Here is a 12,075-nt window from a genome sequence, read left to right on the forward strand (position 1 = left end):
AGGATGCTCTCAAGTGGAAGATATTACAAATTCAGAGTTCTTTATTAGATTACTTGTGCTGTTATTTGGATTTAGCTTTCTTTGTCAACCAGACAAATCCGTATTAATGACGAGTAAGCAAAAGATATTTCAGTTACAATAAGGCAAGAAGGATAAGCCTAGCTAAAAAGCAGAAAACAAAACAAGTACTGTTATTCCAGTTTATTCTTAATTTATTGCACTCACTATGAACTCTCAGAAAAATTATTGAAACGGAAAATAATAAATATTTGGTCTATAAAGGGATATATCTATGTAGGATATATATTTCCAATATATCGCCAGAAAATATAACAAGCTCTTTGTTGCTTCCAAATAAAGCATTGATGCCTATGCGGTACTGCGGTGGATAGCGACAGCAGTTGAGACATTACATATTATTTACAAGTTAAATATATCCCGGATATAAAAGAGAGTGAGAATGTGAAATATTTTTATTTTATTATAGCTTTCGGCTGTTGTCAATCGGTTTTTGAGCTGTATTCTTCTTTCGTTTATGTTGTAACACCAAAAACAAAGAACAGAACTAAAGTAGCTCGAGTTATGATTGGAGAAACCTTCAGTATCTTAATGAGAAAGAATTTGCACTGGGCAGTTTACAGTAAACGTTGACTATTAGATCGAAATGAAGGGAAGTTGAAGCCATTGAAGAATTAGGTTTTCATGATTGTTGGTTCCAAAACTATGCGAAAAAGTTCACAATCTTAAAATTTCACTAAAATAAGCAATAAGACTTTCATAAACATCGCTTTCATTATGTCATCTCCCTCGCATATGTATTCAAACGTTTTACTCTACACTTTTGCACCACTTTCATGAGAAATTCATACATAAAACTACAGCTGTGCTGTACGCAAGTGAAAACATTCATCTAAGCATACATGGAAGATTTGAAATTCCAGCAACAAGTTTTTGGAAGCCAAAATATTTATCGGGTTATTTTCCTTCAGGCTCGTGTATGCCAGAGTCGACACTAAGTGCCACAACAGAGTGCTCAAAATGAACAGCAATAAATTTAAACAAATTCTTGGGATTATAGTACACCTTAAGCAAAAAGCAAAAGGCATTAAACGAAATCCTATGAACTTTTGTCATGATAAAGAGTTTTTTTGGAAATCTATATGTACCATAAAACATATGGAGACTACCTTAGAGTAGGCTACAGCGGCTAGAATTCGAAAACAAGTTGTTTTTAGGATTTGAAAGGGTCTTCGCATGTTTTAAATATTTTAAATAAAAACGGGGTCTTCACCTGTTAAAAAATTTTAAATAAAAAATATATTAAATTAATAAAAATTGACATTAAATTAAAAGGTTTAGACTAATTTGAATTTTTAGCAAGTTTTAAACATTTTAAAAATAATTTTGAAAAGAACTGCCACCTGTTTCAATTTTGATATTTAACTTTTTTATTTTATTTAATTAAAGTGTGAAAAACAGAATCGGTTTAGAAAAGGTTTTTGTAGAAGACACTTTTGGGAAGGCTTAACAAATTGTCGCAAAATTTTAATTCAATAAATTTGAAAAAAGTAAAGTTTTAACTTTAATTATAAAATTAATTTCGACTGAAAATTTATCAGGACGTATTGCCCTTAAATTAATATTATTAAATTAATATATATTTGCCCTACTGGATGCACCTTTGCCTTAAGTGCCCCACAACTGAAAGCCTTAAGCAGATTGAATTATTTATTTACTTGGAGCCAACTCGAACTCATTAAGAATTAAAATCATAAATACATAAAGCACCAGTGGCAACATGTTGCAAATAAGCCCTTGAGTATTATCAATTTAATTAATTAAGCTAAACATTTGACTTGTGTAAAGGCAATGCGCATTTTAAACTGATTTTCAGTTAAATCCCATTACCACGGCAACTTATCAATTGAATCGCAAATTATCTATCTACTCAAAGTATTACTGAATCCATTGAACACTCTGTTGAGATTCGAGTGAAAATTCTTCACACCTCTTTTGTGCTCTTTATGAAGCGTTGTTGATCTCACATGTCCCCGTCACGAGTTCATTGCATTCTCAAGTTTTCTGTTTATCAATAAGACCTTTCGGCTCGTGTTTGACTGGCGCACGTAGTTTCCTGTTTTGACTACCAACTAACGGTACACTGATTGCTAGGATTTCCAGCTTTGCTTATTTTCACTCAAAGCCAGGCGACAATATACGCAAATTTTCCATACAAATAAACACTTCCGTTACTGCTTGTGCGGATGTGTAAATGGCAAACAAAGTGTGCGCAGACGATAAGGTAACTGTAGGTATTCAAATAAACGTACATGACTGAGATTTGCTATGTTGACAACAAGCAATTTTTGCTGGAGTGTAGATTGGACGACAACTGAATTTCTTTTAACTTAAACTGTGAAAATATCAATTGAAGTTAAAGTAAGATTCAGTATTTTAATTTTTTCAAGAGAAGTCTTGAATTTGACAAACTTTAGCATACACGCGGAGTGGACATACCTTTCCGATGCATATATTGGTACCCACGTAAGTCTCTCTCTTCTGCGTGAGTGCATTCATAAACCGTTGTATATTAAAATTCTAAACCTTTACTTCATCCCTACACGACCATTGCCACCACTATCATAAGCAACTTTTCGCACAGTAAAAATTATGGCAAATCAATTTTTTTGGAAAATTCATTGTAAAAGCTGAACAGTGTTGAGAAGAGCATTTTCATAAATTAATATCCAATAAACTCTACACCTCACTTTCTGCAAGTATTTTCTACTCGCAGAAGTTTTTAAAGTTGCGCAGAAATAACTGGCGACGCTAATTACTCAACCATGTCTAATGTACCGACCGTCATGTGACGGTGATCCACTCGGTCGTCGCAAGTGCGCAGCTAAAAGACGAGCAAACACCCACCTTTCATTTGGAGTCGCTGCGCGTACAAATTGGCAGCAAACAGGTCGATGGACTTTAGTTTTATCAGAAAAATCGTTAAGTTTTGCTTAAGTTTCTTGGCTGAGAGTCGGCGAAAGTTTCGACAAGCAACGGAAATTATGACATGCACTGGGTCATTAGTCGTTAAATGCCAGCCGCACTGTGCATTGTCAAAAAAATTTGAAGTCATGTTCGCAAATTGAAGACACTAACGCAATGGGGGCCTGTGGAATCGCATGAAGGCGCATTACAAACACAAAAGATGTGGAACTTAATTTTGAATAATTTGGAATAAAAAATAATCTTAAATCTTGTTTTTAAGTTGCTTATTTTCTAAGAAAGCTTTACCCATATAAGAGTATTCTCCCTCATTCAACTCTCACGCTTAGTTAAGCAATTAATGAATGCCTTTAATAATAAAACCAGTGCACGCCAATCATACAGAACGTCGGCTTGTGTTGCCTCCTTCAAACCGCGCTGATCTAAAACTTTTGCTAAACTTCACGCTGAAATCCTCACGAAACGGCACGCTCGCCCGCGGAGTTTTGTAGATAATTGACGCCATCTTCCCAACTGCTGACGCATTTGCATAATTTAACTGCAACGTTCCGATAATCATTTCAGAGATATTGAGATTCCTCTTAATCATTAGCAATCTATTTCACCGCTGCAGATTTGCCGACAAGTGCGGAAGTATTCAGAAGTTCTATTGCTCTAGTGCCCGCGGCCGTTTAAAAAGCGTGCAGAAATGCGTTCGCCTCGTGCGAAATTCCGGCTTTGGTAGCTAATTGTTCGCAATTGCTGTTGTTGTTGTCGAGTTCAGTTAAGTTTTGTGCCGCTGCCTCTCAGCTTGGTTTGCCGTTAGTATGATTAAGAAAATGTAGAGTTTTCGTTTCTGCCATTGTCCGTTATGTAGCGGCTGAAAGTTGTGGATTACTCAAATTTCCATGGTAATTGATATTAAAAACTTTGCATTGTCATCCTTTATTGCTTGAAAACTAGATTCGAATTGTGTATGACTTAACAACAATGCTTTCAGTGGATCATTCTTTGAGTTAGACGTACTCAAGTTATACTTTTGGATCTCTTTCTTTGATTGAGTTTTGTTGTATTTCGACATTAGATATGATGGACTTGTTCTATATGAATCGGTAGAATTATTTGTATAATGCAATAAATCAAGTTTGAGTTTGACCGCCATCTGTCGGTATGTGACTTTGACAGTTACTGATCAGTTGGTATAACTTGTTTTGGGAGTCATGATGAATTGACTTGGAAACATATTGTTTTCAGTATTTATAAATCGACATCGATGAATGTGATGTATGCGCGAAAAAGATTTTGGCAGGCTTTTTTAAAGGCTTCAACGATAAAATATGCGACCCTGCACTTTCTTCTTCTTCTATGTTTATTCATATTATATACTTTCCAGAGAACACATTTTACAACAATTTACCATCTAATAAACAAAACTTAATGAGCTCAGGGTAAAAAAATTGAATGCCCCATTTAGCTAAAATCTTCATTTAACCATTATCCTTAGAAGTGTTTACATGCACTTGTTATTTACACACATATTATTTATATACATTTTATTTACCGCTCCAAGTGCTCATCACAAGCTCTGTATTTGTGTGTTGACATGCTCTCTCTTCACCAGTCGACGGCGCCGAGCGGGATCAAGGGCAGTAGCCGTGTCTACTGTCTATAGCTGTAGTGTAGCCAGCGAACTGTAGGCAGCCAAACAAAACAGGAAGCTACATGACTGCTGTTGGTTGTAAACAGGGAACTTGAAAATTCAGTGACCTCCAGCGTGCACTTACTCTGACAACGAAAGGAATGAAGTAACACATAGTAATACATTTTATGAAGTTGAGCACCACTGCAGCGCGAAGAAAGTTACCATGTGAGCGGAGAAGAGCGGAAGACAACACAAGTAGTTGCATTGTAAATTGTATGAAATGTGCAGAGAGCCTAAGGGCAAAGTCTGTCATTTGTTTCTTCTTCGGTATTGCATTCCGGTTCAATATTAAAAGCGATTCTCAATAGATAATTCTGATGTTTTTTTCTTATTCTTCTCATTTTGTGCTGTAATCATTAATTAACTGAGAGTTGAAGATAGATAATAATTGTGTAATATAAGGTATATATATAATAATTGTAAGGTGATTAGAGTATGTACTTCAGAAATTATGTCTGCGGCATTTTCTTACCTTCAACTATCGATTACACCCTGTGGTTGTCTTATCAATTCGATAAAATAATAAATTGTGCTGATAAATGAATTTTTAACCCATCAAGTCATAAAATTGCGCTATATATCTCACGTATGAGACGGATCTTCAGCACGTGTTTTAAGGAATTTCGACTACAACGACACCTATCAAAACTTTATTATTTGAAAAGAATGTTCCTTGCATATGTTCAATTTATTTTTTTACTTCTGCTCATCAAAATCTCCAAACATAATAAATTTATGTGACAAGCAAATAATAAAATCCACAAACAAGCTTTTATACTCCTTACTTTCAGACTACAACACTTCCATGCCAAGCCTAAAAGTATTAGCAACTTAATTAAAAATGTAATTAGTTCAGCGAAAGGAAACGAGAACTAACTCTTGCTATCTGTCACACATTATGACGAACGCCAGCGAGGCCTCCACTATAAGCGGATGTGACATACTTAGCGGCGTATGCCAAAATATATTCTCACAAAAAAAACGCACTAAGTATGAACTACAAAAGAAATAAATACTGCGGAACACACAAGCCGGTCGGTCGACGGAGAAAAGCTTTATGCCGCTCTAGCAGCAGCAACAGCCACGGCACCAGCTGATACCAAACATGCACAGCGAATGCGCGCAAAAAAGTATGCTACGCAAGCGGTTTGCCGCAACACAACTGCAGCTGACACAGTTTCTCGTTTTCTACTCAGATTTTCAGTAGAGTTGCGCTGAGTGATCCGCATTGTGCTGCGACGCAATTCAATACTTCGTCCATTTGTAGCGTCTATTAGGCTATTTATTTAAAATGGTAGCGCTCAAATGTTGTTGAAAAGCGATTTTTTCTAAAGATTTCTAAAAATTTAAAGCATTTTACTTCCTTTGAAAATGATACCTTAAAGAAAGAGTATAATTAATTCATAAATATGTGATTTTGGGCACAGGGTTGTCATCTTTTCAGTCAAGCTTTAGCCTGAAATATTATTTTATGTGTAAAGAGAACCCTGATTTGTTTAGAAGGACTTGAGATATTCTCTAAAATTATATATTCGCATTATGTTACTGGAAAACCTCCTATAAAGCATCTATCTTAACCTAACGTCAAATGATTCTTCCAACGAAAACTAACTAATGAGCACAGCAAGTACATATTACATAGAAACGATGTAGAAGAGCATAAAAAATGTACTTATATATACAAAATTACATATTATTAATATTATATAGTATATCTATGAACTAGTTTTCCCATTTGAGCATATAACATACACACACACTAACTGCCAACTCTCTCTTTTATGAAGAACACACACAAACTGTGCCCACGGGATTCATAATCTCACTATCATAACATATCCGGGTGACATATCATTTAGCTTAAGGCGCTTACGTCTTTCCGAAACGTCGGTCATTTATTAGTTTGAATGTCGCCGTTGGGCCATTTCGTGCACACCCATACACATAAGCAGTGTCCAATTTGTTGCTGTTGTTATGGGAATGTGTGTGTGCCTGTGTGACCTCAAGGGTCTACGCAGCGAAATAGCCAAAGATTTACTTGAATTAATTTCCTTATGTCCTATCTGAGATTTGTCTTTGGTCAAGTATTTTGTTCATGACATTGCTGTTGTTTCTTGGTTTGTGTAGGACATTGGTGTCAATGTTTATGTTGTTTTTATGATTATTTGTGTTTTGCATTAAAATAAGGAAGGTATTTAAGTAGCAAATAAATTAGGCGAGGCGAAAGTGGAAAGTGGAAGTGTTCAGTTTTGGGAAGCTGGTAGAAAGGCAGATAGTAGATGCTAGCAGATGCAATATATATGTAAGTAAACTTAAGATATTCGGTAAAAGTAGTAGGAGTAGAAGCTGACGAAAAGTGTTAATAATCTAGACAACAGCCCAGTTTTTAACCACTACTCTTGACCCTCAAATGAGAGCTTTGTAATTTAAGAATATCTTTGGGTTTTCTGTTGACTTAGGCAGCGAAGAATGGAAGAGACTTAGATATGCGAAGAATGGAAGAGAGTGTAGAATATAAGAAAATGTTGCGACCCTTAATTAAATATTCAAAAAATACCCCGAAATGATGCTTTACACGAGAGCGGATTACATTTAACACAACTTAACTTAACCTTAACTTGGAACAGATTCACTTATACCAAACTTAACTCAGCAATTTAAACTCTATTTAATAAAACTCATTAATACTCTAAGTAGCAGTGACAAAAGAAATGCCTCGACACTCCAGACCATACCACAGGCACTTTTCTATTTCAAATTTATGACTATATTTCAAGCGAAAATAATTCTAGCGGAAAATTTACTTTTCTCCTCACATATGACTCCACTCTCCACAACCATCTTACAATAGGATGTTTTATGAAAAAGACATCGCAATTGTTATTCCTTTTTTCATATTACTATATATTTTTGGCAATTGGCTACCTTTCAAGGCACAAGAAATTGACATATACCGCAGCAATATATTAAGACGAGGCGTTACAAATGGAGAGGACACACATAACATTTGTGTCGCAATGCTGTGTTCATAAATAAGTGTGGATAGAGGCAATACAATGGATAGACTAAGAAGGAGCTGTGCCAAGAAATTCTTCACAATAATTCTGCTGAATTTATAATGAATTTTAATAAGGACTTCATTGATATAACGTTATTATATCCTCCCTGATGAACAAATGACTCGATCATGAATTATAAAATTATTTATAAAACATGAAAAGATTAACATAGAAAGTGTTCCTAATTCAAATAATACTGAAAAATATTTTAAAATGTTCACCTTCTCTCTTTTGAATTTGAAATTCCAGCTTGAACTGTTAAAACTAACGGAGCGCTGTTAGTTTCAACATCACTACCTTAACATTCTGTTGAAGCACATCTGATATACTTTATGCTTGCTTATAAAATAGTGCAATTGGTATCGAATAACAGTCGTACTCAGAAGATGTGATTATTTTTTGCTCATTTGCTCTCCAAAATTATATTAACATTCTGTGTTATCGCTTCTGTTCGAAATACAGAACACTGTTATTGCTACAGAATGTTGTTAGCACCAACCAAAATAGCAATATGCTTATACGTGTCTCCAGTATATAAAATTATAAATAAATTGAAGTGAAATATGGCAGCACTGCAACTCTCAGTGCAACAGCGCAAGCAGTGTACCGGGAGCACAAAATAGTTCAACGGCAGAATGAGCGCCACCCACTGGCCATAGTAGAGTCCCAGTCGGTGGCTGTGGCAGCTCGCAGTTGTTTGCTGTGTGAAGTAGCATTTTTGGGGCGCTCATCGCCATGAAACGTATGTGATGCGGACAGCCAAAGCCAATTAGTGAAATCAGCGACAGGTACAAAGACGAAAGCGTTTTTATTTTCTCATAACGAAATTAGCATATAAAGAAGTGTATTGCCTTGTATTTATAGAGTGTAAAATCGAAATTATTTTCAGTGGAAAAAAAAATCTCGAAATTGTTTGAAAATTATTTACGAGGCAAAGCAGCGAAAATACAATGAAAACCAAAAAATAATAAAATGTGCGAATATAACTCAATGCGGTGGATATCAGTGTGAGTCCTCGTGTACTACGTAAAAATATAATTTTACATACTAAAAACAACAACATACATATATGTATGTCTATACATTCAGTGAAGTCAACATTTGAAACGGCGCACTAAGGGGTATTTGATGCAAAAAACCGGTCAAAAGTGGTTTTACTAAACTTTGCCAAATGGTATTTACGCCGCATGTTTTACTATTTACAATAACCGCTTCAACCTGCGCAACCCTCCCCCGCCCGCTTTTTACCTCGTTCTCGCCACGGATCCAGCCGGAACCCAATCATTGAGTGTAACGCGTGTCTCTGTTCTCGGCATTCTCGATTATTTACATAATTTCCTTTGGTTGATACGGCTGCGTGTGGAGATTTACTTGGAAATTCTTTATTGAATATGGAAGTAAAAGGTATGTACTTATGATTAAGACGTATAACAGTCAATTTATTTTTAAATTTAAGCATTTAAACTGATGTTGTTAGTTGCCTTTGCAAGAATGTAGTATTTTTACAAAAAAAAGTATAACATTATTGTTTTTGTTTATTTGTCGGGATTTGGCGCGCCAGAATTCTGGTACGGAAATGTAATTTGAACTTTCTTCTATCCGAAACAGAAGTAAAATTGTCCCCCAACCCACCCCATTTTTATAGGTATTTTTTTAAAGTGCACGGTGTAATTCTATACTGTTCAGATTTCTGAACAGTCATTATCGCTAACACATAAAAATACAGTTGTAATTATAAATATGTATGTACAAATACTCATTTCAATCATCATTGTAACAAATATTCATTTCGGGTATTGTTTTATGCTACATAATATGGGTTGTTTTCAAGGTCACATGCACATTTGTATTCAATTACCTACTTTAACTGACGCCGAGAAGCAGAGCCTTCTTTTGATATCAAAATGGGGGTGCGATGGATCACACCAAACTCCATTTAAGCAAAAATTTGAAAATCTTTCTGGTGACGATTCAAGTATATTTGTGAGCTCGATTGTTCCAGTGAGGTTGGTTGTTACCTTCAATGGTGAAACAACAAAAACCATTTGGCAAAACCCTACGCCTTCTTCGGTGAGATTCTGCAGGCCTATTAGAGCTCAATTTACTCACGAAACAAAAGATGTAACAAAACAAGAAATAGAATACATCGAAAATCAAGCCAGAAATCTGGAAGATACAAGAGACAGTGAAACATCAGCGCACATCAATCATAAAATATTACTGACAATGGTAGACGGGAAAGTTTGTAACGCTGCAACGGATACAACCTCTACTATGCGATGTTATGTATGCGGTCAGACTTCAAAAGATTTTAATAAATTAAAAAAAGGTGTCATAAATCAAGAGGCTTTAAAGTTTGGCCTCTCAGTACTCCACGCCCGAATACGGTTTTTTGAGTTGTTGTTGCACTTAGCATATAAAGAACCCATAAAGAATTGGCAAGCCCGTACAGCAGAAGACAAAAAGATTATTAAGGAAACAAAAGAGACAATACAAAAATGTTTTAAAGATGAAATGGGTCTACTGGTTGATGTTCCTAAACGTGGTTTTGGAAACAGTAATGACGGGAATACATCTAGGAGATTTTTCGAAAATGCAGAATGCTCTTCTCGCATCACCGGCATCAACATCGAAGTAATCAAAAGATTTAAAGTTATTCTTGAAATAATATCAAGTGGTCATGAGATTGATCCTCAAAAATTCGATGATTATGCCCAAGACACGGCAAAATTGTATGTGGAAATGTACGGTTGGTATCCAATGTCGCCAACTGTCCACAAAATCCTCATACACGGAGCGCAGGTGCTGCAAGAGGCAATTCTTCCAATTGGACAATTATCCGAGGAGGCAGCTGAGGCCCGAAATAAACATATCAGAAAATATCGGGTAGATTTTGCCCGAAAGTTTTCGAGGATCGAGTGTAACAGAGATGTTTTGAACAGACTGCTTTTAACATCCGATCCACTTATCAGCTGCAATCGTCCAAAGAATAAGAAGAAACTCATGCCATTTTCCGAGGAAGCAAAATCAATTTTAACTGCAGCAACACCTAATCTCAATAGGTCAGACGAGAATACTGTCGAGGAAGAGGATTCTGATGTAATCAGCGAAGTAAATTATCCTGAAACCGATTAATTTTTTTTAAATTATATTATTTTATTTTCAGTATTTTTTTTCTATTCTAATCATGTATTTTTATTAATAAATGCTATATATTGATTCAATATTGTTTTTTATTATATTTAAAGATAATATAAGTCCCTAAATAATTATGACCGGTTTTTTGCATCAAATACCCCTTAGTGCGGCGGCGTTCGAATGAGCTTCATTGTTACCGCTGCAGCAGCTGAAGCGTTGAGCCGCAACGGGAATAATTCACATTTTTCGCATTTATAAATAATACCCCTACCCAATTGCCGCCGATTTTTTCGGCATTTTTTGCGGCTTTTGCCTAGTACTGCAGCGTTGACTTTTTGGACCCGGGTTTTTTTTTTTTTTGGTGGGGCACACTCGTGGCGGTGTGGCGGTGTGGTGGGTGGGGCCGGGGGGCGTTTTGGGGCAAAACTTGGACGAGTTGGTAGCCGGTTCTCGGGGAAGACCCGGTTTTTTGGGGTCGGTCAGTGGTCCGTTTAGCTCGTGCCGATCCACCCGATCACTTCTCGACCGATTTATACCGCTCACTGTATATATCTGGAAAATACGGGCATATATCTGGTTTTGGCCTGAACAAAAAACGCTAACGTTTTTACTGAGACCAAAATCATCATACACATACATACATACATACATACATACACATGTGTACATACATATATGGTGATCGCATCGCATATATATATATATAGTATATATAATCGGAGATTTATGCGTGTGTAATACTATCATATACATACATACTCTCATGTACTGCGTAGTAGAAACACATGTGTGCCACATCAGCTGTTATCGTAGTAGTAGTATAACACACACACACACACAGCTGTGCAACATTGTACGGGTATCCATCTATATGTGAAAAACAAAGAAATTTATAACAAATTCTACCATATGTTGACAAATTTATAACAAATTCATGATCATATGTGTGTATTGTAGAACAGAACAGAATAGTGTGTACACTTGAACACATATGTATATGATATGATAGGGGTAGAAAAGTGTGTGTACACTTATACATGCTATCGGGTGCGTCCGGGTGGTGGCTCAAACGCTTTGGGCCACCTAGTAGGTTCCATTGGCTACCATTAGAGCCATTGGTAGCGAACTTAGCGTCACCAGGTAGTAGAAACACATGTGGCAACAACACATGTGTGCAGTGTGTACACTTTGTGT

The 12,075-nt window shown here is 36.0% G+C and overlaps 1 long non-coding RNA gene across 1 annotated transcript in view; it reads left to right on the forward strand.

The window, feature by feature from the left end:
* Positions 1-8,381: 8,381 nt before the first annotated feature.
* The window catches only part of LOC128922006 (uncharacterized), a 39,244-nt gene continuing 35,550 nt past the window's right edge, over positions 8,382-12,075 (forward strand). The window contains exon 1 of the long non-coding RNA XR_008471280.1: positions 8,382-8,531. This is a non-coding gene — a long non-coding RNA (uncharacterized LOC128922006). The remainder of the gene's footprint in view (positions 8,532-12,075) is intronic.

Source organism: Zeugodacus cucurbitae, chromosome 5, assembly GCF_028554725.1.
Source record: "Zeugodacus cucurbitae isolate PBARC_wt_2022May chromosome 5, idZeuCucr1.2, whole genome shotgun sequence".
NCBI lineage: Eukaryota > Metazoa > Arthropoda > Insecta > Diptera > Tephritidae > Zeugodacus > Zeugodacus cucurbitae.